Genomic DNA, 25,442 nt, shown 5'->3' with positions numbered 1-25,442 from the left:
AGGAGGAGGCGCAGCAGGAGCGTCGGGGGGCGGAAGACGGTGCCTCAGTGCCTCTCTCCTTCTGACATTGTTAAATAAAACACAACAAATTTATAATTATGTAGATAATTACATGTAGATAATGTCCTCAAGTTCTGTATAACCACTTTGTCCTCTCTCTGTGTTTGTTTCTCGTTCGTTGTTGTGTGTGTTTGTGTGCATTTGTCTCTTTCAAACAGGTGCCGGTCCTCACCTCTGCAGTGCTGCCGTCTCCTGTAGCGCTGCATGGTTCTAAGCTAAGTTTCCTTTCCTTTTTCTGTTCTCTCAGATTTGTCCTCAGGTTTGAAGTGTCTGTGTTGTGCAGCTGGTCTGGTCTGTCTCTAGACAGTTCAGGCTTCACCCACTAGTTAAATGGTGGAGGCTCACAGCGACATACTCAACACACAAGTTTCTGAACTCTGCATGAGGGTTTCTCCGACGAAGTGAGGGCCGTGAGGCACAGCTCCCCGTCCCCCGGTGACCCTGCTAGGTCCACCTTCTTAGGGAAACCCTCTGCAGAGGAGCTGACAGAGCCAGGAACTTGTGAGTTGCGTGTGTCCACTCAGGCATCATTCATGCTTGTTCTGTAGGCAGTTCCTGTCAGAAGGAGGAGGCGCAGCAGGAGCGTCGGGGGGCGGAAGACGGTGCCTCAGTGCCTCTCTCCTTCTGACATTGTTAAAGAAAACACAACAAATTTATAATTATGTAGATAATTACATGTAGATAATGTCCTCAAGTTCTGTATAACCACTTTGTCCTCTCTCTGTGTTTGTTTCTCGTTCGTTGTTGTGTGTGTTTGTGTGCATTTGTCTCTTTCAAACAGGTGCCGGTCCTCACCTCTGCAGTGCTGCCGTCTCCTGTAGCGCTGCATGGTTCTAAGCTAAGTTTCCTTTCCTTTTTCTGTTCTCTCAGATTTGTCCTCAGGTTTGAAGTGTCTGTGTTGTGCAGCTGGTCTGGTCTGTCTCTAGACAGTTCAGGCTTCACCCACTAGTTAAATGGTGGAGGCTCACAGCGACATACTCAACACACAAGTTTCTGAACTCTGCATGAGGGTTTCTCCGGCGAAGTGAGGGCCGTGAGGCACAGCTCCCCGTCCCCCGGTGACCCTGCTAGGTCCACCTTCTTAGGGAAACCCTCTGCAGAGGAGCTGACAGAGCCAGGAACTTGTGAGTTGCGTGTGTCCACTCAGGCATCATTCATGCTTGTTCTGTAGGCAGTTCCTGTCAGAAGGAGGAGGCGCAGCAGGAGCGTCGGGGGGCGGAAGACGGTGCCTCAGTGCCTCTCTCCTTCTGACATTGTTAAAGAAAACACAACAAATTTATAATTATGTAGATAATTACATGTAGATAATGTCCTCAAGTTCTGTATAACCACTTTGTCCTCTCTCTGTGTTTGTTTCTCGTTCGTTGTTGTGTGTGTTTGTGTGCATTTGTCTCTTTCAAACAGGTGCCGGTCCTCACCTCTGCAGTGCTGCCGTCTCCTGTAGCGCTGCATGGTTCTAAGCTAAGTTTCCTTTCCTTTTTCTGTTCTCTCAGATTTGTCCTCAGGTTTGAAGTGTCTGCGTTGTGCAGCTGGTCTGGTCTGTCTCTAGACAGTTCAGGCTTCACCCACTAGTTAAATGGTGGAGGCTCACAGCGACATACTCAACACACAAGTTTCTGAACTCTGCATGAGGGTTTCTCCGGCGAAGTGAGGGCCGTGAGGCACAGCTCCCCGTCCCCCGGTGACCCTGCTAGGTCCACCTTCTTAGGGAAACCCTCTGCAGAGGAGCTGACAGAGCCAGGAACTTGTGAGTTGCGTGTGTCCACTCAGGCATCATTCATGCTTGTTCTGTAGGCAGTTCCTGTCAGAAGGAGGAGGCGCAGCAGGAGCGTCGGGGGGCGGAAGACGGTGCCTCAGTGCCTCTCTCCTTCTGACATTGTTAAAGAAAACACAACAAATTTATAATTATGTAGATAATTACATGTAGATAATGTCCTCAAGTTCTGTATAACCACTTTGTCCTCTCTCTGTGTTTGTTTCTCGTTCGTTGTTGTGTGTGTTTGTGTGCATTTGTCTCTTTCAAACAGGTGCCGGTCCTCACCTCTGCAGTGCTGCCGTCTCCTGTAGCGCTGCATGGTTCTAAGCTAAGTTTCCTTTCCTTTTTCTGTTCTCTCAGATTTGTCCTCAGGTTTGAAGTGTCTGCGTTGTGCAGCTGGTCTGGTCTGTCTCTAGACAGTTCAGGCTTCACCCACTAGTTAAATGGTGGAGGCTCACAGCGACATACTCAACACACAAGTTTCTGAACTCTGCATGAGGGTTTCTCCGACGAAGTGAGGGCCGTGAGGCACAGCTCCCTGTCCCCCGGTGACCCTGCTAGGTCCACCTTCTTAGGGAAACCCTCTGCAGAGGAGCTGACAGAGCCAGGAACTTGTGAGTTGTGTGTGTCCACTCAGGCATCATTCATGCTTGTTCTGTAGGCAGTTCCTGTCAGAAGGAGGAGGCGCAGCAGGAGCGTCGGGGGGCGGAAGACGGTGCCTCAGTGCCTCTCTCCTTCTGACATTGTTAAAGAAAACACAACAAATTTATAATTATGTAGATAATTACATGTAGATAATGTCCTCAAGTTCTGTATAACCACTTTGTCCTCTCTCTGTGTTTGTTTCTCGTTCGTTGTTGTGTGTGTTTGTGTGCATTTGTCTCTTTCAAACAGGTGCCGGTCCTCACCTCTGCAGTGCTGCCGTCTCCTGTAGCGCTGCATGGTTCTAAGCTAAGTTTCCTTTCCTTTTTCTGTTCTCTCAGATTTGTCCTCAGGTTTGAAGTGTCTGTGTTGTGCAGCTGGTCTGGTCTGTCTCTAGACAGTTCAGGCTTCACCCACTAGTTAAATGGTGGAGGCTCACAGCGACATACTCAACACACAAGTTTCTGAACTCTGCATGAGGGTTTCTCCGGCGAAGTGAGGGCCGTGAGGCACAGCTCCCCGTCCCCCGGTGACCCTGCTAGGTCCACCTTCTTAGGGAAACCCTCTGCAGAGGAGCTGACAGAGCCAGGAACTTGTGAGTTGCGTGTGTCCACTCAAGCATCATTCATGCTTGTTCTGTAGGCAGTTCCTGTCAGAAGGAGGAGGCGCAGCAGGAGCGTCGGGGGGCGGAAGACGGTGCCTCAGTGCCTCTCTCCTTCTGACATTGTTAAAGAAAACACAACAAATTTATAATTATGTAGATAATTACATGTAGATAATGTCCTCAAGTTCTGTATAACCACTTTGTCCTCTCTCTGTGTTTGTTTCTCGTTCGTTGTTGTGTGTGTTTGTGTGCATTTGTCTCTTTCAAACAGGTGCCGGTCCTCACCTCTGCAGTGCTGCCGTCTCCTGTAGCGCTGCATGGTTCTAAGCTAAGTTTCCTTTCCTTTTTCTGTTCTCTCAGATTTGTCCTCAGGTTTGAAGTGTCTGTGTTGTGCAGCTGGTCTGGTCTGTCTCTAGACAGTTCAGGCTTCACCCACTAGTTAAATGGTGGAGGCTCACAGCGACATACTCAACACACAAGTTTCTGAACTCTGCATGAGGGTTTCTCCGGCGAAGTGAGGGCCGTGAGGCACAGCTCCCCGTCCCCCGGTGACCCTGCTAGGTCCACCTTCTTAGGGAAACCCTCTGCAGAGGAGCTGACAGAGCCAGGAACTTGTGAGTTGCGTGTGTCCACTCAGGCATCATTCATGCTTGTTCTGTAGGCAGTTCCTGTCAGAAGGAGGAGGCGCAGCAGGAGCGTCGGGGGGCGGAAGACGGTGCCTCAGTGCCTCTCTCCTTCTGACATTGTTAAAGAAAACACAACAAATTTATAATTATGTAGATAATTACATGTAGATAATGTCCTCAAGTTCTGTATAACCACTTTGTCCTCTCTCTGTGTTTGTTTCTCGTTCGTTGTTGTGTGTGTTTGTGTGCATTTGTCTCTTTCAAACAGGTGCCGGTCCTGACCTCTGCAGTGCTGCCGTCTCCTGTAGCGCTGCATGGTTCTAAGCTAAGTTTCCTTTCCTTTTTCTGTTCTCTCAGATTTGTCCTCAGGTTTGAAGTGTCTGTGTTGTGCAGCTGGTCTGGTCTGTCTCTAGACAGTTCAGGCTTCACCCACTAGTTAAATGGTGGAGGCTCACAGCGACATACTCAACACACAAGTTTCTGAACTCTGCATGAGGGTTTCTCCGGCGAAGTGAGGGCCGTGAGGCACAGCTCCCCGTCCCCCGGTGACCCTGCTAGGTCCACCTTCTTAGGGAAACCCTCTGCAGAGGAGCTGACAGAGCCAGGAACTTGTGAGTTGCGTGTGTCCACTCAGGCATCATTCATGCTTGTTCTGTAGGCAGTTCCTGTCAGAAGGAGGAGGCGCAGCAGGAGCGTCGGGGGGCGGAAGACGGTGCCTCAGTGCCTCTCTCCTTCTGACATTGTTAAAGAAAACACAACAAATTTATAATTATGTAGATAATTACATGTAGATAATGTCCTCAAGTTCTGTATAACCACTTTGTCCTCTCTCTGTGTTTGTTTCTCGTTCGTTGTTGTGTGTGTTTGTGTGCATTTGTCTCTTTCAAACAGGTGCCGGTCCTCACCTCTGCAGTGCTGCCGTCTCCTGTAGCGCTGCATGGTTCTAAGCTAAGTTTCCTTTCCTTTTTCTGTTCTCTCAGATTTGTCCTCAGGTTTGAAGTGTCTGTGTTGTGCAGCTGGTCTGGTCTGTCTCTAGACAGTTCAGGCTTCACCCACTAGTTAAATGGTGGAGGCTCACAGCGACATACTCAACACACAAGTTTCTGAACTCTGCATGAGGGTTTCTCCGGCGAAGTGAGGGCCGTGAGGCACAGCTCCCCGTCCCCCGGTGACCCTGCTAGGTCCACCTTCTTAGGGAAACCCTCTGCAGAGGAGCTGACAGAGCCAGGAACTTGTGAGTTGCGTGTGTCCACTCAGGCATCATTCATGCTTGTTCTGTAGGCAGTTCCTGTCAGAAGGAGGAGGCGCAGCAGGAGCGTCGGGGGGCGGAAGACGGTGCCTCAGTGCCTCTCTCCTTCTGACATTGTTAAAGAAAACACAACAAATTTATAATTATGTAGATAATTACATGTAGATAATGTCCTCAAGTTCTGTATAACCACTTTGTCCTCTCTCTGTGTTTGTTTCTCGTTCGTTGTTGTGTGTGTTTGTGTGCATTTGTCTCTTTCAAACAGGTGCCGGTCCTCACCTCTGCAGTGCTGCCGTCTCCTGTAGCGCTGCATGGTTCTAAGCTAAGTTTCCTTTCCTTTTTCTGTTCTCTCAGATTTGTCCTCAGGTTTGAAGTGTCTGTGTTGTGCAGCTGGTCTGGTCTGTCTCTAGACAGTTCAGGCTTCACCCACTAGTTAAATGGTGGAGGCTCACAGCGACATACTCAACACACAAGTTTCTGAACTCTGCATGAGGGTTTCTCCGGCGAAGTGAGGGCCGTGAGGCACAGCTCCCCGTCCCCCGGTGACCCTGCTAGGTCCACCTTCTTAGGGAAACCCTCTGCAGAGGAGCTGACAGAGCCAGGAACTTGTGAGTTGCGTGTGTCCACTCAGGCATCATTCATGCTTGTTCTGTAGGCAGTTCCTGTCAGAAGGAGGAGGCGCAGCAGGAGCGTCGGGGGGCGGAAGACGGTGCCTCAGTGCCTCTCTCCTTCTGACATTGTTAAAGAAAACACAACAAATTTATAATTATGTAGATAATTACATGTAGATAATGTCCTCAAGTTCTGTATAACCACTTTGTCCTCTCTCTGTGTTTGTTTCTCGTTCGTTGTTGTGTGTGTTTGTGTGCATTTGTCTCTTTCAAACAGGTGCCGGTCCTCACCTCTGCAGTGCTGCCGTCTCCTGTAGCGCTGCATGGTTCTAAGCTAAGTTTCCTTTCCTTTTTCTGTTCTCTCAGATTTGTCCACAGGTTTGAAGTGTCTGCGTTGTGCAGCTGGTCTGGTCTGTCTCTAGACAGTTCAGGCTTCACCCACTAGTTAAATGGTGGAGGCTCACAGCGACATACTCAACACACAAGTTTCTGAACTCTGCATGAGGGTTTCTCCGACGAAGTGAGGGCCGTGAGGCACAGCTCCCCGTCCCCCGGTGACCCTGCTAGGTCCACCTTCTTAGGGAAACCCTCTGCAGAGGAGCTGACAGAGCCAGGAACTTGTGAGTTGCGTGTGTCCACTCAGGCATCATTCATGCTTGTTCTGTAGGCAGTTCCTGTCAGAAGGAGGAGGCGCAGCAGGAGCGTCGGGGGGCGGAAGACGGTGCCTCAGTGCCTCTCTCCTTCTGACATTGTTAAAGAAAACACAACAAATTTATAATTATGTAGATAATTACATGTAGATAATGTCCTCAAGTTCTGTATAACCACTTTGTCCTCTCTCTGTGTTTGTTTCTCGTTCGTTGTTGTGTGTGTTTGTGTGCATTTGTCTCTTTCAAACAGGTGCCGGTCCTCACCTCTGCAGTGCTGCCGTCTCCTGTAGCGCTGCATGGTTCTAAGCTAAGTTTCCTTTCCTTTTTCTGTTCTCTCAGATTTGTCCTCAGGTTTGAAGTGTCTGCGTTGTGCAGCTGGTCTGGTCTGTCTCTAGACAGTTCAGGCTTCACCCACTAGTTAAATGGTGGAGGCTCACAGCGACATACTCAACACACAAGTTTCTGAACTCTGCATGAGGGTTTCTCCGGCGAAGTGAGGGCCGTGAGGCACAGCTCCCCGTCCCCCGGTGACCCTGCTAGGTCCACCTTCTTAGGGAAACCCTCTGCAGAGCCAGGAACTTGTGAGTTGCGTGTGTCCACTCAGGCATCATTCATGCTTGTTCTGTAGGCAGTTCCTGTCAGAAGGAGGAGGCGCAGCAGGAGCGTCGGGGGGCGGAAGACGGTGCCTCAGTGCCTCTCTCCTTCTGACATTGTTAAAGAAAACACAACAAATTTATAATTATGTAGATAATTACATGTAGATAATGTCCTCAAGTTCTGTATAACCACTTTGTCCTCTCTCTGTGTTTGTTTCTCGTTCGTTGTTGTGTGTGTTTGTGTGCATTTGTCTCTTTCAAACAGGTGCCGGTCCTCACCTCTGCAGTGCTGCCGTCTCCTGTAGCGCTGCATGGTTCTAAGCTAAGTTTCCTTTCCTTTTTCTGTTCTCTCAGATTTGTCCTCAGGTTTGAAGTGTCTGTGTTGTGCAGCTGGTCTGGTCTGTCTCTAGACAGTTCAGGCTTCACCCACTAGTTAAATGGTGGAGGCTCACAGCGACATACTCAACACACAAGTTTCTGAACTCTGCATGAGGGTTTCTCCGGCGAAGTGAGGGCCGTGAGGCACAGCTCCCCGTCCCCCGGTGACCCTGCTAGGTCCACCTTCTTAGGGAAACCCTCTGCAGAGGAGCTGACAGAGCCAGGAACTTGTGAGTTGCGTGTGTCCACTCAGGCATCATTCATGCTTGTTCTGTAGGCAGTTCCTGTCAGAAGGAGGAGGCGCAGCAGGAGCGTCGGGGGGCGGAAGACGGTGCCTCAGTGCCTCTCTCCTTCTGACATTGTTAAAGAAAACACAACAAATTTATAATTATGTAGATAATTACATGTAGATAATGTCCTCAAGTTCTGTATAACCACTTTGTCCTCTCTCTGTGTTTGTTTCTCGTTCGTTGTTGTGTGTGTTTGTGTGCATTTGTCTCTTTCAAACAGGTGCCGGTCCTCACCTCTGCAGTGCTGCCGTCTCCTGTAGCGCTGCATGGTTCTAAGCTAAGTTTCCTTTCCTTTTTCTGTTCTCTCAGATTTGTCCTCAGGTTTGAAGTGTCTGTGTTGTGCAGCTGGTCTGGTCTGTCTCTAGACAGTTCAGGCTTCACCCACTAGTTAAATGGTGGAGGCTCACAGCGACATACTCAACACACAAGTTTCTGAACTCTGCATGAGGGTTTCTCCGGCGAAGTGAGGGCCGTGAGGCACAGCTCCCCGTCCCCCGGTGACCCTGCTAGGTCCACCTTCTTAGGGAAACCCTCTGCAGAGGAGCTGACAGAGCCAGGAACTTGTGAGTTGCGTGTGTCCACTCAGGCATCATTCATGCTTGTTCTGTAGGCAGTTCCTGTCAGAAGGAGGAGGCGCAGCAGGAGCGTCGGGGGGCGGAAGACGGTGCCTCAGTGCCTCTCTCCTTCTGACATTGTTAAAGAAAACACAACAAATTTATAATTATGTAGATAATTACATGTAGATAATGTCCTCAAGTTCTGTATAACCACTTTGTCCTCTCTCTGTGTTTGTTTCTCGTTCGTTGTTGTGTGTGTTTGTGTGCATTTGTCTCTTTCAAACAGGTGCCGGTCCTCACCTCTGCAGTGCTGCCGTCTCCTGTAGCGCTGCATGGTTCTAAGCTAAGTTTCCTTTCCTTTTTCTGTTCTCTCAGATTTGTCCTCAGGTTTGAAGTGTCTGTGTTGTGCAGCTGGTCTGGTCTGTCTCTAGACAGTTCAGGCTTCACCCACTAGTTAAATGGTGGAGGCTCACAGCGACATACTCAACACACAAGTTTCTGAACTCTGCATGAGGGTTTCTCCGGCGAAGTGAGGGCCGTGAGGCACAGCTCCCCGTCCCCCGGTGACCCTGCTAGGTCCACCTTCTTAGGGAAACCCTCTGCAGAGGAGCTGACAGAGCCAGGAACTTGTGAGTTGCGTGTGTCCACTCAGGCATCATTCATGCTTGTTCTGTAGGCAGTTCCTGTCAGAAGGAGGAGGCGCAGCAGGAGCGTCGGGGGGCGGAAGACAGTGCCTCAGTGCCTCTCTCCTTCTGACATTGTTAAAGAAAACACAACAAATTTATAATTATGTAGATAATTACATGTAGATAATGTCCTCAAGTTCTGTATAACCACTTTGTCCTCTCTCTGTGTTTGTTTCTCGTTCGTTGTTGTGTGTGTTTGTGTGCATTTGTCTCTTTCAAACAGGTGCCGGTCCTCACCTCTGCAGTGCTGCCGTCTCCTGTAGCGCTGCATGGTTCTAAGCTAAGTTTCCTTTCCTTTTTCTGTTCTCTCAGATTTGTCCTCAGGTTTGAAGTGTCTGTGTTGTGCAGCTGGTCTGGTCTGTCTCTAGACAGTTCAGGCTTCACCCACTAGTTAAATGGTGGAGGCTCACAGCGACATACTCAACACACAAGTTTCTGAACTCTGCATGAGGGTTTCTCCGGCGAAGTGAGGGCCGTGAGGCACAGCTCCCCGTCCCCCGGTGACCCTGCTAGGTCCACCTTCTTAGGGAAACCCTCTGCAGAGGAGCTGACAGAGCCAGGAACTTGTGAGTTGCGTGTGTCCACTCAGGCATCATTCATGCTTGTTCTGTAGGCAGTTCCTGTCAGAAGGAGGAGGCGCAGCAGGAGCGTCGGGGGGCGGAAGACGGTGCCTCAGTGCCTCTCTCCTTCTGACATTGTTAAAGAAAACACAACAAATTTATAATTATGTAGATAATTACATGTAGATAATGTCCTCAAGTTCTTTATAACCACTTTTTCCTCTCTCTGTGTTTGTTTCTCGTTCGTTGTTGTGTGTGTTTGTGTGCATTTGTCTCTTTCAAACAGGTGCCGGTCCTCACCTCTGCAGTGCTGCCGTCTCCTGTAGCGCTGCATGGTTCTAAGCTAAGTTTCCTTTCCTTTTTCTGTTCTCTCAGATTTGTCCTCAGGTTTGAAGTGTCTGCGTTGTGCAGCTGGTCTGGTCTGTCTCTAGACAGTTCAGGCTTCACCCACTAGTTAAATGGTGGAGGCTCACAGCGACATACTCAACACACAAGTTTCTGAACTCTGCATGAGGGTTTCTCCGGCGAAGTGAGGGCCGTGAGGCACAGCTCCCCGTCCCCCGGTGACCCTGCTAGGTCCACCTTCTTAGGGAAACCCTCTGCAGAGGAGCTGACAGAGCCAGGAACTTGTGAGTTGCGTGTGTCCACTCAGGCATCATTCATGCTTGTTCTGTAGGCAGTTCCTGTCAGAAGGAGGAGGCGCAGCAGGAGCATCGGGGGGCGGAAGACGGTGCCTCAGTGCCTCTCTCCTTCTGACATTGTTAAAGAAAACACAACAAATTTATAATTATGTAGATAATTACATGTAGATAATGTCCTCAAGTTCTGTATAACCACTTTGTCCTCTCTCTGTGTTTGTTTCTCGTTCGTTGTTGTGTGTGTTTGTGTGCATTTGTCTCTTTCAAACAGGTGCCGGTCCTCACCTCTGCAGTGCTGCCGTCTCCTGTAGCGCTGCATGGTTCTAAGCTAAGTTTCCTTTCCTTTTTCTGTTCTCTCAGATTTGTCCTCAGGTTTGAAGTGTCTGTGTTGTGCAGCTGGTCTGGTCTGTCTCTAGACAGTTCAGGCTTCACCCACTAGTTAAATGGTGGAGGCTCACAGCGACATACTCAACACACAAGTTTCTGAACTCTGCATGAGGGTTTCTCCGGCGAAGTGAGGGCCGTGAGGCACAGCTCCCCGTCCCCCGGTGACCCTGCTAGGTCCACCTTCTTAGGGAAACCCTCTGCAGAGGAGCTGACAGAGCCAGGAACTTGTGAGTTGCGTGTGTCCACTCAGGCATCATTCATGCTTGTTCTGTAGGCAGTTCCTGTCAGAAGGAGGAGGCGCAGCAGGAGCGTCGGGGGGCGGAAGACGGTGCCTCAGTGCCTCTCTCCTTCTGACATTGTTAAAGAAAACACAACAAATTTATAATTATGTAGATAATTACATGTAGATAATGTCCTCAAGTTCTGTATAACCACTTTGTCCTCTCTCTGTGTTTGTTTCTCGTTCGTTGTTGTGTGTGTTTGTGTGCATTTGTCTCTTTCAAACAGGTGCCGGTCCTCACCTCTGCAGTGCTGCCGTCTCCTGTAGCGCTGCATGGTTCTAAGCTAAGTTTCCTTTCCTTTTTCTGTTCTCTCAGATTTGTCCTCAGGTTTGAAGTGTCTGCGTTGTGCAGCTGGTCTGGTCTGTCTCTAGACAGTTCAGGCTTCACCCACTAGTTAAATGGTGGAGGCTCACAGCGACATACTCAACACACAAGTTTCTGAACTCTGCATGAGGGTTTCTCCGGCGAAGTGAGGGCCGTGAGGCACAGCTCCCCGTCCCCCGGTGACCCTGCTAGGTCCACCTTCTTAGGGAAACCCTCTGCAGAGGAGCTGACAGAGCCAGGAACTTGTGAGTTGCGTGTGTCCACTCAGGCATCATTCATGCTTGTTCTGTAGGCAGTTCCTGTCAGAAGGAGGAGGCGCAGCAGGAGCGTCGGGGGGCGGAAGACGGTGCCTCAGTGCCTCTCTCCTTCTGACATTGTTAAAGAAAACACAACAAATTTATAATTATGTAGATAATTACATGTAGATAATGTCCTCAAGTTCTGTATAACCACTTTGTCCTCTCTCTGTGTTTGTTTCTCGTTCGTTGTTGTGTGTGTTTGTGTGCATTTGTCTCTTTCAAACAGGTGCCGGTCCTCACCTCTGCAGTGCTGCCGTCTCCTGTAGCGCTGCATGGTTCTAAGCTAAGTTTCCTTTCCTTTTTCTGTTCTCTCAGATTTGTCCTCAGGTTTGAAGTGTCTGTGTTGTGCAGCTGGTCTGGTCTGTCTCTAGACAGTTCAGGCTTCACCCACTAGTTAAATGGTGGAGGCTCACAGCGACATACTCAACACACAAGTTTCTGAACTCTGCATGAGGGTTTCTCCGGCGAAGTGAGGGCCGTGAGGCACAGCTCCCCGTCCCCCGGTGACCCTGCTAGGTCCACCTTCTTAGGGAAACCCTCTGCAGAGGAGCTGACAGAGCCAGGAACTTGTGAGTTGCGTGTGTCCACTCAGGCATCATTCATGCTTGTTCTGTAGGCAGTTCCTGTCAGAAGGAGGAGGCGCAGCAGGAGCGTCGGGGGGCGGAAGACAGTGCCTCAGTGCCTCTCTCCTTCTGACATTGTTAAAGAAAACACAACAAATTTATAATTATGTAGATAATTACATGTAGATAATGTCCTCAAGTTCTGTATAACCACTTTGTCCTCTCTCTGTGTTTGTTTCTCGTTCGTTGTTGTGTGTGTTTGTGTGCATTTGTCTCTTTCAAACAGGTGCCGGTCCTCACCTCTGCAGTGCTGCCGTCTCCTGTAGCGCTGCATGGTTCTAAGCTAAGTTTCCTTTCCTTTTTCTGTTCTCTCAGATTTGTCCTCAGGTTTGAAGTGTCTGTGTTGTGCAGCTGGTCTGGTCTGTCTCTAGACAGTTCAGGCTTCACCCACTAGTTAAATGGTGGAGGCTCACAGCGACATACTCAACACACAAGTTTCTGAACTCTGCATGAGGGTTTCTCCGGCGAAGTGAGGGCCGTGAGGCACAGCTCCCCGTCCCCCGGTGACCCTGCTAGGTCCACCTTCTTAGGGAAACCCTCTGCAGAGGAGCTGACAGAGCCAGGAACTTGTGAGTTGCGTGTGTCCACTCAGGCATCATTCATGCTTGTTCTGTAGGCAGTTCCTGTCAGAAGGAGGAGGCGCAGCAGGAGCGTCGGGGGGCGGAAGACGGTGCCTCAGTGCCTCTCTCCTTCTGACATTGTTAAAGAAAACACAACAAATTTATAATTATGTAGATAATTACATGTAGATAATGTCCTCAAGTTCTTTATAACCACTTTTTCCTCTCTCTGTGTTTGTTTCTCGTTCGTTGTTGTGTGTGTTTGTGTGCATTTGTCTCTTTCAAACAGGTGCCGGTCCTCACCTCTGCAGTGCTGCCGTCTCCTGTAGCGCTGCATGGTTCTAAGCTAAGTTTCCTTTCCTTTTTCTGTTCTCTCAGATTTGTCCTCAGGTTTGAAGTGTCTGCGTTGTGCAGCTGGTCTGGTCTGTCTCTAGACAGTTCAGGCTTCACCCACTAGTTAAATGGTGGAGGCTCACAGCGACATACTCAACACACAAGTTTCTGAACTCTGCATGAGGGTTTCTCCGGCGAAGTGAGGGCCGTGAGGCACAGCTCCCCGTCCCCCGGTGACCCTGCTAGGTCCACCTTCTTAGGGAAACCCTCTGCAGAGGAGCTGACAGAGCCAGGAACTTGTGAGTTGCGTGTGTCCACTCAGGCATCATTCATGCTTGTTCTGTAGGCAGTTCCTGTCAGAAGGAGGAGGCGCAGCAGGAGCATCGGGGGGCGGAAGACGGTGCCTCAGTGCCTCTCTCCTTCTGACATTGTTAAAGAAAACACAACAAATTTATAATTATGTAGATAATTACATGTAGATAATGTCCTCAAGTTCTGTATAACCACTTTGTCCTCTCTCTGTGTTTGTTTCTCGTTCGTTGTTGTGTGTGTTTGTGTGCATTTGTCTCTTTCAAACAGGTGCCGGTCCTCACCTCTGCAGTGCTGCCGTCTCCTGTAGCGCTGCATGGTTCTAAGCTAAGTTTCCTTTCCTTTTTCTGTTCTCTCAGATTTGTCCTCAGGTTTGAAGTGTCTGTGTTGTGCAGCTGGTCTGGTCTGTCTCTAGACAGTTCAGGCTTCACCCACTAGTTAAATGGTGGAGGCTCACAGCGACATACTCAACACACAAGTTTCTGAACTCTGCATGAGGGTTTCTCCGGCGAAGTGAGGGCCGTGAGGCACAGCTCCCCGTCCCCCGGTGACCCTGCTAGGTCCACCTTCTTAGGGAAACCCTCTGCAGAGGAGCTGACAGAGCCAGGAACTTGTGAGTTGCGTGTGTCCACTCAGGCATCATTCATGCTTGTTCTGTAGGCAGTTCCTGTCAGAAGGAGGAGGCGCAGCAGGAGCGTCGGGGGGCGGAAGACGGTGCCTCAGTGCCTCTCTCCTTCTGACATTGTTAAAGAAAACACAACAAATTTATAATTATGTAGATAATTACATGTAGATAATGTCCTCAAGTTCTGTATAACCACTTTGTCCTCTCTCTGTGTTTGTTTCTCGTTCGTTGTTGTGTGTGTTTGTGTGCATTTGTCTCTTTCAAACAGGTGCCGGTCCTCACCTCTGCAGTGCTGCCGTCTCCTGTAGCGCTGCATGGTTCTAAGCTAAGTTTCCTTTCCTTTTTCTGTTCTCTCAGATTTGTCCTCAGGTTTGAAGTGTCTGCGTTGTGCAGCTGGTCTGGTCTGTCTCTAGACAGTTCAGGCTTCACCCACTAGTTAAATGGTGGAGGCTCACAGCGACATACTCAACACACAAGTTTCTGAACTCTGCATGAGGGTTTCTCCGGCGAAGTGAGGGCCGTGAGGCACAGCTCCCCGTCCCCCGGTGACCCTGCTAGGTCCACCTTCTTAGGGAAACCCTCTGCAGAGGAGCTGACAGAGCCAGGAACTTGTGAGTTGCGTGTGTCCACTCAGGCATCATTCATGCTTGTTCTGTAGGCAGTTCCTGTCAGAAGGAGGAGGCGCAGCAGGAGCGTCGGGGGGCGGAAGACGGTGCCTCAGTGCCTCTCTCCTTCTGACATTGTTAAAGAAAACACAACAAATTTATAATTATGTAGATAATTACATGTAGATAATGTCCTCAAGTTCTGTATAACCACTTTGTCCTCTCTCTGTGTTTGTTTCTCGTTCGTTGTTGTGTGTGTTTGTGTGCATTTGTCTCTTTCAAACAGGTGCCGGTCCTCACCTCTGCAGTGCTGCCGTCTCCTGTAGCGCTGCATGGTTCTAAGCTAAGTTTCCTTTCCTTTTTCTGTTCTCTCAGATTTGTCCTCAGGTTTGAAGTGTCTGTGTTGTGCAGCTGGTCTGGTCTGTCTCTAGACAGTTCAGGCTTCACCCACTAGTTAAATGGTGGAGGCTCACAGCGACATACTCAACACACAAGTTTCTGAACTCTGCATGAGGGTTTCTCCGGCGAAGTGAGGGCCGTGAGGCACAGCTCCCCGTCCCCCGGTGACCCTGCTAGGTCCACCTTCTTAGGGAAACCCTCTGCAGAGGAGCTGACAGAGCCAGGAACTTGTGAGTTGCGTGTGTCCACTCAGGCATCATTCATGCTTGTTCTGTAGGCAGTTCCTGTCAGAAGGAGGAGGCGCAGCAGGAGCGTCGGGGGGCGGAAGACGGTGCCTCAGTGCCTCTCTCCTTCTGACATTGTTAAAGAAAACACAACAAATTTATAATTATGTAGATAATTACATGTAGATAATGTCCTCAAGTTCTGTATAACCACTTTGTCCTCTCTCTGTGTTTGTTTCTCGTTCGTTGTTGTGTGTGTTTGTGTGCATTTGTCTCTTTCAAACAGGTGCCGGTCCTCACCTCTGCAGTGCTGCCGTCTCCTGTAGCGCTGCATGGTTCTAAGCTAAGTTTCCTTTCCTTTTTCTGTTCTCTCAGATTTGTCCTCAGGTTTGAAGTGTCTGTGTTGTGCAGCTGGTCTGGTCTGTCTCTAGACAGTTCAGGCTTCACCCACTAGTTAAATGGTGGAGGCTCACAGCGACATACTCAACACACAAGTTTCTGAACTCTGCATGAGGGTTTCTCCGGCGAAGTGAGGGCCGTGAGGCACAGCTCCCCGTCCCCCGGTGACCCTGCTAGGTCCACCTTCTTAGGGAAACCCTCTGCAGAGGAGCTGACAGAGCCAGGAACTTGTGAGTTGCGTGTGTCCACTCAGGCATCATTCATGCTTGTTCTGTAGGCAGTTCCTGTCAGAAGGAGGAGGCGCAGCAGGAGCGTCGGGGGGCGGAAGACGGTGCCTCAGTGCCTCTCTCCTTCTGACATTGTTAAAGAAAACACAACAAATTTATAATTATGTAGATAATTACATGTAGATAATGTCCTCAAGTTCTGTATAACCACTTTGTCCTCTCTCTGTGTTTGTTTCTCGTTCGTTGTTGTGTGTGTTTGTGTGCATTTGTCTCTTTCAAACAGGTGCCGGTCCTCACCTCTGCAGTGCTGCCGTCTCCTGTAGCGCTGCATGGTTCTAAGCTAAGTTTCCTTTCCTTTTTCTGTTCTCTCAGATTTGTCCACAGGTTTGAAGTGTCTGCGTTGTGCAGCTGGTCTGGTCTGTCTCTAGACAGTTCAGGCTTCACCCACTAGTTAAATGGTGGAGGCTCACAGCGACATACTCAACACACAAGTTTCTGAACTCTGCATGAGGGTTTCTCCGACGAAGTGAGGGCCGTGAGGCACAGCTCCCCGTCCCCCGGTGACCCTGCTAGGTCCACCTTCTTAGGGAAACCCTCTGCAGAGGAGCTGACAGAGCCAGGAACTTGTGAGTTGCGTGTGTCCACTCAGGCATCATTCATGCTTGTTCTGTAGGCAGTTCCTGTCAGAAGGAGGAGGCGCAGCAGGAGCGTCGGGGGGCGGAAGACGGTGCCTCAGTGCCTCTCTCCTTCTGACATTGTTAAAGAAAACACAACAAATTTATAATTATGTAGATAATTACATGTAGATAATGTCCTCAAGTTCTGTATAACCACTTTGTCCTCTCTCTGTGTTTGTTTCTCGTTCGTTGTTGTGTGTGTTTGTGTGCATTTGTCTCTTTCAAACAGGTGCCGGTCCTCACCTCTGCAGTGCTGCCGTCTCCTGTAGCGCTGCATGGTTCTAAGCTAAGTTTCCTTTCCTTTTTCTGTTCTCTCAGATTTGTCCTCAGGTTTGAAGTGTCTGCGTTGTGCAGCTGGTCTGGTCTGTCTCTAGACAGTTCAGGCTTCACCCACTAGTTAAATGGTGGAGGCTCACAGCGACATACTCAACACACAAGTTTCTGAACTCTGCATGAGGGTTTCTCCGGCGAAGTGAGGGCCGTGAGGCACAGCTCCCCGTCCCCCGGTGACCCTGCTAGGTCCACCTTCTTAGGGAAACCCTCTGCAGAGCCAGGAACTTGTGAGTTGCGTGTGTCCACTCAGGCATCATTCATGCTTGTTCTGTAGGCAGTTCCTGTCAGAAGGAGGAGGCGCAGCAGGAGCGTCGGGGGGCGGAAGACGGTGCCTCAGTGCCTCTCTCCTTCTGACATTGTTAAAGAAAACACAACAAATTTATAATTATGTAGATAATTACATGTAGATAATGTCCTCAAGTTCTGTATAACCACTTTGTCCTCTCTCTGTGTTTGTTTCTCGTTCGTTGTTGTGTGTGTTTGTGTGCATTTGTCTCTTTCAAACAGGTGCCGGTCCTCACCTCTGCAGTGCTGCCGTCTCCTGTAGCGCTGCATGGTTCTAAGCTAAGTTTCCTTTCCTTTTTCTGTTCTCTCAGATTTGTCCTCAGGTTTGAAGTGTCTGTGTTGTGCAGCTGGTCTGGTCTGTCTCTAGACAGTTCAGGCTTCACCCACTAGTTAAATGGTGGAGGCTCACAGCGACATACTCAACACACAAGTTTCTGAACTCTGCATGAGGGTTTCTCCGGCGAAGTGAGGGCCGTGAGGCACAGCTCCCCGTCCCCCGGTGACCCTGCTAGGTCCACCTTCTTAGGGAAACCCTCTGCAGAGGAGCTGACAGAGCCAGGAACTTGTGAGTTGCGTGTGTCCACTCAGGCATCATTCATGCTTGTTCTGTAGGCAGTTCCTGTCAGAAGGAGGAGGCGCAGCAGGAGCGTCGGGGGGCGGAAGACGGTGCCTCAGTGCCTCTCTCCTTCTGACATTGTTAAAGAAAACACAACAAATTTATAATTATGTAGATAATTACATGTAGATAATGTCCTCAAGTTCTGTATAACCACTTTGTCCTCTCTCTGTGTTTGTTTCTCGTTCGTTGTTGTGTGTGTTTGTGTGCATTTGTCTCTTTCAAACAGGTGCCGGTCCTCACCTCTGCAGTGCTGCCGTCTCCTGTAGCGCTGCATGGTTCTAAGCTAAGTTTCCTTTCCTTTTTCTGTTCTCTCAGATTTGTCCTCAGGTTTGAAGTGTCTGTGTTGTGCAGCTGGTCTGGTCTGTCTCTAGACAGTTCAGGCTTCACCCACTAGTTAAATGGTGGAGGCTCACAGCGACATACTCAACACACAAGTTTCTGAACTCTGCATGAGGGTTTCTCCGGCGAAGTGAGGGCCGTGAGGCACAGCTCCCCGTCCCCCGGTGACCCTGCTAGGTCCACCTTCTTAGGGAAACCCTCTGCAGAGGAGCTGACAGAGCCAGGAACTTGTGAGTTGCGTGTGTCCACTCAGGCATCATTCATGCTTGTTCTGTAGGCAGTTCCTGTCAGAAGGAGGAGGCGCAGCAGGAGCGTCGGGGGGCGGAAGACGGTGCCTCAGTGCCTCTCTCCTTCTGACATTGTTAAAGAAAACACAACAAATTTATAATTATGTAGATAATTACATGTAGATAATGTCCTCAAGTTCTGTATAACCACTTTGTCCTCTCTCTGTGTTTGTTTCTCGTTCGTTGTTGTGTGTGTTTGTGTGCATTTGTCTCTTTCAAACAGGTGCCGGTCCTCACCTCTGCAGTGCTGCCGTCTCCTGTAGCGCTGCATGGTTCTAAGCTAAGTTTCCTTTCCTTTTTCTGTTCTCTCAGATTTGTCCACAGGTTTGAAGTGTCTGCGTTGTGCAGCTGGTCTGGTCTGTCTCTAGACAGTTCAGGCTTCACCCACTAGTTAAATGGTGGAGGCTCACAGCGACATACTCAACACACAAGTTTCTGAACTCTGCATGAGGGTTTCTCCGACGAAGTGAGGGCCGTGAGGCACAGCTCCCTGTCCCCCGGTGACCCTGCTAGGTCCACCTTCTTAGGGAAACCCTCTGCAGAGGAGCTGACAGAGCCAGGAACTTGTGAGTTGTGTGTGTCCACTCAGGCATCATTCATGCTTGTTCTGTAGGCAGTTCCTGTCAGAAGGAGGAGGCGCAGCAGGAGCGTCGGGGGGCGGAAGACGGTGCCTCAGTGCCTCTCTCCTTCTGACATTGTTAAAGAAAACACAACAAATTTATAATTATGTAGATAATTACATGTAGATAATGTCCTCAAGTTCTGTATAACCACTTTTTCCTCTCTCTGTGTTTGTTTCTCGTTCGTTGTTGTGTGTGTTTGTGTGCATTTGTCTCTTTCAAACAGGTGCCGGTCCTCACCTCTGCAGTGCTGCCGTCTCCTGTAGCGCTGCATGGTTCTAAGCTAAGTTTCCTTTCCTTTTTCTGTTCTCTCAGATTTGTCCTCAGGTTTGAAGTGTCTGTGTTGTGCAGCTGGTCTGGTCTGTCTCTAGACAGTTCAGGCTTCACCCACTAGTTAAATGGTGGAGGCTCACAGCGACATACTCAACACACAAGTTTCTGAACTCTGCATGAGGGTTTCTCCGGCGAAGTGAGGGCCGTGAGGCACAGCTCCCCGTCCCCCGGTGACCCTGCTAGGTCCACCTTCTTAGGGAAACCCTCTGCAGAGGAGCTGACAGAGCCAGGAACTTGTGAGTTGCGTGTGTCCACTCAGGCATCATTCATGCTTGTTCTGTAGGCAGTTCCTGTCAGAAGGAGGAGGCGCAGCAGGAGCGTCGGGGGGCGGAAGACGGTGCCTCAGTGCCTCTCTCCTTCTGACATTGTTAAAGAAAACACAACAAATTTATAATTATGTAGATAATTACATGTAGATAATGTCCTCAAGTTCTGTATAACCACTTTGTCCTCTCTCTGTGTTTGTTTCTCGTTCGTTGTTGTGTGTGTTTGTGTGCATTTGTCTCTTTCAAACAGGTGCCGGTCCTCACCTCTGCAGTGCTGCCGTCTCCTGTAGCGCTGCATGGTTCTAAGCTAAGTTTCCTTTCCTTTTTCTGTTCTCTCAGATTTGTCCTCAGGTTTGAAGTGTCTGTGTTGTGCAGCTGGTCTGGTCTGTCTCTAGACAGTTCAGGCTTCACCCACTAGTTAAATGGTGGAGGCTCACAGCGACATACTCAACACACAAGTTTCTGAACTCTGCATGAGGGTTTCTCCGGCGAAGTGAGGGCCGTGAGGCACAGCTCCCCGTCCCCCGGTGACCCTGCTAGGTCCACCTTCTTAGGGAAACCCTCTGCAGAGGAGCTGACAGAGCCAGGAACTTGTGAGTTGCGTGTGTCCACTCAGGCATCATTCATGCTTGTTCTGTAGGCAGTTCCTGTCAGAAGGAGGAGGCGCAGCAGGAGCGTCGGGGGGCGGAAGACAGTGCCTCAGTGCCTCTCTCCTTCTGACATTGTTAAAGAAAACACAACAAATTTATAATTATGTAGATAATTACATGTAGATAATGTCCTCAAGTTCTGTATAACCACTTTGTCCTCTCTCTGTGTTTGTTTCTCGTTCGTTGTTGTGTGTGTTTGTGTGCATTTGTCTCTTTCAAACAGGTGCCGGTCCTCACCTCTGCAGTGCTGCCGTCTCCTGTAGCGCTGCATGGTTCTAAGCTAAGTTTCCTTTCCTTTTTCTGTTCTCTCAGATTTGTCCTCAGGTTTGAAGTGTCTGTGTTGTGCAGCTGGTCTGGTCTGTCTCTAGACAGTTCAGGCTTCACCCACTAGTTAAATGGTGGAGGCTCACAGCGACATACTCAACACACAAGTTTCTGAACTCTGCATGAGGGTTTCTCCGGCGAAGTGAGGGCCGTGAGGCACAGCTCCCCGTCCCCCGGTGACCCTGCTAGGTCCACCTTCTTAGGGAAACCCTCTGCAGAGGAGCTGACAGAGCCAGGAACTTGTGAGTTGCGTGTGTCCACTCAGGCATCATTCATGCTTGTTCTGTAGGCAGTTCCTGTCAGAAGGAGGAGGCGCAGCAGGAGCGTCGGGGGGCGGAAGACGGTGCCTCAGTGCCTCTCTCCTTCTGACATTGTTAAAGAAAACACAACAAATTTATAATTATGTAGATAATTACATGTAGATAATGTCCTCAAGTTCTTTATAACCACTTTTTCCTCTCTCTGTGTTTGTTTCTCGTTCGTTGTTGTGTGTGTTTGTGTGCATTTGTCTCTTTCAAACAGGTGCCGGTCCTCACCTCTGCAGTGCTGCCGTCTCCTGTAGCGCTGCATGGTTCTAAGCTAAGTTTCCTTTCCTTTTTCTGTTCTCTCAGATTTGTCCTCAGGTTTGAAGTGTCTGCGTTGTGCAGCTGGTCTGGTCTGTCTCTAGACAGTTCAGGCTTCACCCACTAGTTAAATGGTGGAGGCTCACAGCGACATACTCAACACACAAGTTTCTGAACTCTGCATGAGGGTTTCTCCGGCGAAGTGAGGGCCGTGAGGCACAGCTCCCCGTCCCCCGGTGACCCTGCTAGGTCCACCTTCTTAGGGAAACCCTCTGCAGAGGAGCTGACAGAGCCAGGAACTTGTGAGTTGCGTGTGTCCACTCAGGCATCATTCATGCTTGTTCTGTAGGCAGTTCCTGTCAGAAGGAGGAGGCGCAGCAGGAGCATCGGGGGGCGGAAGACGGTGCCTCAGTGCCTCTCTCCTTCTGACATTGTTAAAGAAAACACAACAAATTTATAATTATGTAGATAATTACATGTAGATAATGTCCTCAAGTTCTGTATAACCACTTTGTCCTCTCTCTGTGTTTGTTTCTCGTTCGTTGTTGTGTGTGTTTGTGTGCATTTGTCTCTTTCAAACAGGTGCCGGTCCTCACCTCTGCAGTGCTGCCGTCTCCTGTAGCGCTGCATGGTTCTAAGCTAAGTTTCCTTTCCTTTTTCTGTTCTCTCAGATTTGTCCTCAGGTTTGAAGTGTCTGTGTTGTGCAGCTGGTCTGGTCTGTCTCTAGACAGTTCAGGCTTCACCCACTAGTTAAATGGTGGAGGCTCACAGCGACATACTCAACACACAAGTTTCTGAACTCTGCATGAGGGTTTCTCCGGCGAAGTGAGGGCCGTGAGGCACAGCTCCCCGTCCCCCGGTGACCCTGCTAGGTCCACCTTCTTAGGGAAACCCTCTGCAGAGGAGCTGACAGAGCCAGGAACTTGTGAGTTGCGTGTGTCCACTCAGGCATCATTCATGCTTGTTCTGTAGGCAGTTCCTGTCAGAAGGAGGAGGCGCAGCAGGAGCGTCGGGGGGCGGAAGACGGTGCCTCAGTGCCTCTCTCCTTCTGACATTGTTAAAGAAAACACAACAAATTTATAATTATGTAGATAATTACATGTAGATAATGTCCTCAAGTTCTGTATAACCACTTTGTCCTCTCTCTGTGTTTGTTTCTCGTTCGTTGTTGTGTGTGTTTGTGTGCATTTGTCTCTTTCAAACAGGTGCCGGTCCTCACCTCTGCAGTGCTGCCGTCTCCTGTAGCGCTGCATGGTTCTAAGCTAAGTTTCCTTTCCTTTTTCTGTTCTCTCAGATTTGTCCTCAGGTTTGAAGTGTCTGTGTTGTGCAGCTGGTCTGGTCTGTCTCTAGACAGTTCAGGCTTCACCCACTAGTTAAATGGTGGAGGCTCACAGCGACATACTCAACACACAAGTTTCTGAACTCTGCATGAGGGTTTCTCCGACGAAGTGAGGGCCGTGAGGCACAGCTCCCCGTCCCCCGGTGACCCTGCTAGGTCCACCTTCTTAGGGAAACCCTCTGCAGAGGAGCTGACAGAGCCAGGAACTTGTGAGTTGCGTGTGTCCACTCAGGCATCATTCATGCTTGTTCTGTAGGCAGTTCCTGTCAGAAGGAGGAGGCGCAGCAGGAGCGTCGGGGGGCGGAAGACGGTGCCTCAGTGCCTCTCTCCTTCTGACATTGTTAAAGAAAACACAACAAATTTATAATTATGTAGATAATTACATGTAGATAATGTCCTCAAGTTCTGTATAACCACTTTGTCCTCTCTCTGTGTTTGTTTCTCGTTCGTTGTTGTGTGTGTTTGTGTGCATTTGTCTCTTTCAAACAGGTGCCGGTCCTCACCTCTGCAGTGCTGCCGTCTCCTGTAGCGCTGCATGGTTCTAAGCTAAGTTTCCTTTCCTTTTTCTGTTCTCTCAGATTTGTCCTCAGGTTTGAAGTGTCTGTGTTGTGCAGCTGGTCTGGTCTGTCTCTAGACAGTTCAGGCTTCACCCACTAGTTAAATGGTGGAGGCTCACAGCGACATACTCAGCACACAAGTTTCTGAACTCTGCATGAGGGTTTCTCCGACGAAGTGAGGGCCGTGAGGCACAGCTCCCCGTCCCCCGGTGACCCTGCTAGGTCCACCTTCTTAGGGAAACCCTCTGCAGAGGAGCTGACAGAGCCAGGAACTTGTGAGTTGCGTGTGTCCACTCAGGCATCATTCATGCTTGTTCTGTAGGCAGTTCCTGTCAGAAGGAGGAGGCGCAGCAGGAGCGTTGGGGGGCGGAAGACGGTGCCTCAGTGCCTCTCTCCTTCTGACATTGTTAAAGAAAACACAACAAATTTATAATTATGTAGATAATTACATGTAGATAATGTCCTCAAGTTCTGTATAACCACTTTGTCCTCTCTCTGTGTTTGTTTCTCGTTCGTTGTTGTGTGTGTTTGTGTGCATTTGTCTCTTTCAAACAGGTGCCGGTCCTCACCTCTGCAGTGCTGCCGTCTCCTGTAGCGCTGCATGGTTCTAAGCTAAGTTTCCTTTCCTTTTTCTGTTCTCTCAGATTTGTCCTCAGGTTTGAAGTGTCTGTGTTGTGCAGCTGGTCTGGTCTGTCTCTAGACAGTTCAGGCTTCACCCACTAGTTAAATGGTGGAGGCTCACAGCGACATACTCAACACACAAGTTTCTGAACTCTGCATGAGGGTTTCTCCGGCGAAGTGAGGGCCGTGAGGCACAGCTCCCCGTCCCCCGGTGACCCTGCTAGGTCCACCTTCTTAGGGAAACCCTCTGCAGAGGAGCTGACAGAGCCAGGAACTTGTGAGTTGCGTGTGTCCACTCAGGCATCATTCATGCTTGTTCTGTAGGCAGTTCCTGTCAGAAGGAGGAGGCGCAGCACGAGCGTCGGGGGGCGGAAGACGGTGCCTCAGTGCCTCTCTCCTTCTGACATTGTTAAAGAAAACACAACAAATTTATAATTATGTAGATAATTACATGTAGATAATGTCCTCAAGTTCTGTATAACCACTTTGTCCTCTCTCTGTGTTTGTTTCTCGTTCGTTGTTGTGTGTGTTTGTGTGCATTTGTCTCTTTCAAACAGGTGCCGGTCCTCACCTCTGCAGTGCTGCCGTCTCCTGTAGCGCTGCATGGTTCTAAGCTAAGTTTCCTTTCCTTTTTCTGTTCTCTCAGATTTGTCCTCAGGTTTGAAGTGTCTGTGTTGTGCAGCTGGTCTGGTCTGTCTCTAGACAGTTCAGGCTTCACCCACTAGTTAAATGGTGGAGGCTCACAGCGACATACTCAACACACAAGTTTCTGAACTCTGCATGAGGGTTTCTCCGGCGAAGTGAGTGCCGTGAGGCACAGCTCCCCGTCCCCCGGTGACCCTGCTAGGTCCACCTTCTTAGGGAAACCCTCTGCAGAGGAGCTGACAGAGCCAGGAACTTGTGAGTTGCGTGTGTCCACTCAGGCATCATTCATGCTTGTTCTGTAGGCAGTTCCTGTCAGAAGGAGGAGGCGCAGCAGGAGCGTCGGGGGGCGGAAGACGGTGCCTCAGTGCCTCTCTCCTTCTGACATTGTTAAAGAAAACACAACAAATTTATAATTATGTAGATAATTACATGTAGATAATGTCCTCAAGTTCTGTATAACCACTTTGTCCTCTCTCTGTGTTTGTTTCTCGTTCGTTGTTGTGTGTGTTTGTGTGCATTTGTCTCTTTCAAACAGGTGCCGGTCCTCACCTCTGCAGTGCTGCCGTCTCCTGTAGCGCTGCATGGTTCTAAGCTAAGTTTCCTTTCCTTTTTCTGTTCTCTCAGATTTGTCCTCAGGTTTGAAGTGTCTGTGTTGTGCAGCTGGTCTGGTCTGTCTCTAGACAGTTCAGGCTTCACCCACTAGTTAAATGGTGGAGGCTCACAGCGACATACTCAGCACACAAGTTTCTGAACTCTGCATGAGGGTTTCTCCGACGAAGTGAGGGCCGTGAGGCACAGCTCCCCGTCCCCCGGTGACCCTGCTAGGTCCACCTTCTTAGGGAAACCCTCTGCAGAGGAGCTGACAGAGCCAGGAACTTGTGAGTTGCGTGTGTCCACTCAGGCATCATTCATGCTTGTTCTGTAGGCAGTTCCTGTCAGAAGGAGGAGGCGCAGCAGGAGCGTCGGGGGGCGGAAGACGGTGCCTCAGTGCCTCTCTCCTTCTGACATTGTTAAAGAAAACACAACAAATTTATAATTATGTAGATAATTACATGTAGATAATGTCCTCAAGTTCTGTATAACCACTTTGTCCTCTCTCAGTGTTTGTTTCTCGTTCGTTGTTGTGTGTGTTTGTGTGCATTTGTCTCTTTCAAACAGGTGCCGGTCCTCACCTCTGCAGTGCTGCCGTCTCCTGTAGCGCTGCATGGTTCTAAGCTAAGTTTCCTTTCCTTTTTCTGTTCTCTCAGATTTGTCCTCAGGTTTGAAGTGTCTGCGTTGTGCAGCTGGTCTGGTCTGTCTCTAGACAGTTCAGGCTTCACCCACTAGTTAAATGGTGGAGGCTCACAGCGACATACTCAACACACAAGTTTCTGAACTCTGCATGAGGGTTTCTCCGGCGAAGTGAGGGCCGTGAGGCACAGCTCCCCGTCCCCCGGTGACCCTGCTAGGTCCACCTTCTTAGGGAAACCCTCTGCAGAGGAGCTGA

This window comes from Aulonocara sp. 'chitande type north' Nkhata Bay, unplaced genomic scaffold (assembly GCF_057382095.1).
Source record: "Aulonocara sp. 'chitande type north' Nkhata Bay isolate Kocher_YH1m ecotype deep benthic unplaced genomic scaffold, A_spYH_male_GT1.1 unmapped_scaffold_31, whole genome shotgun sequence".
NCBI lineage: Eukaryota > Metazoa > Chordata > Actinopteri > Cichliformes > Cichlidae > Aulonocara > Aulonocara sp. 'chitande type north' Nkhata Bay.
Note: the sequence above shows the minus strand (reverse complement) of the source record.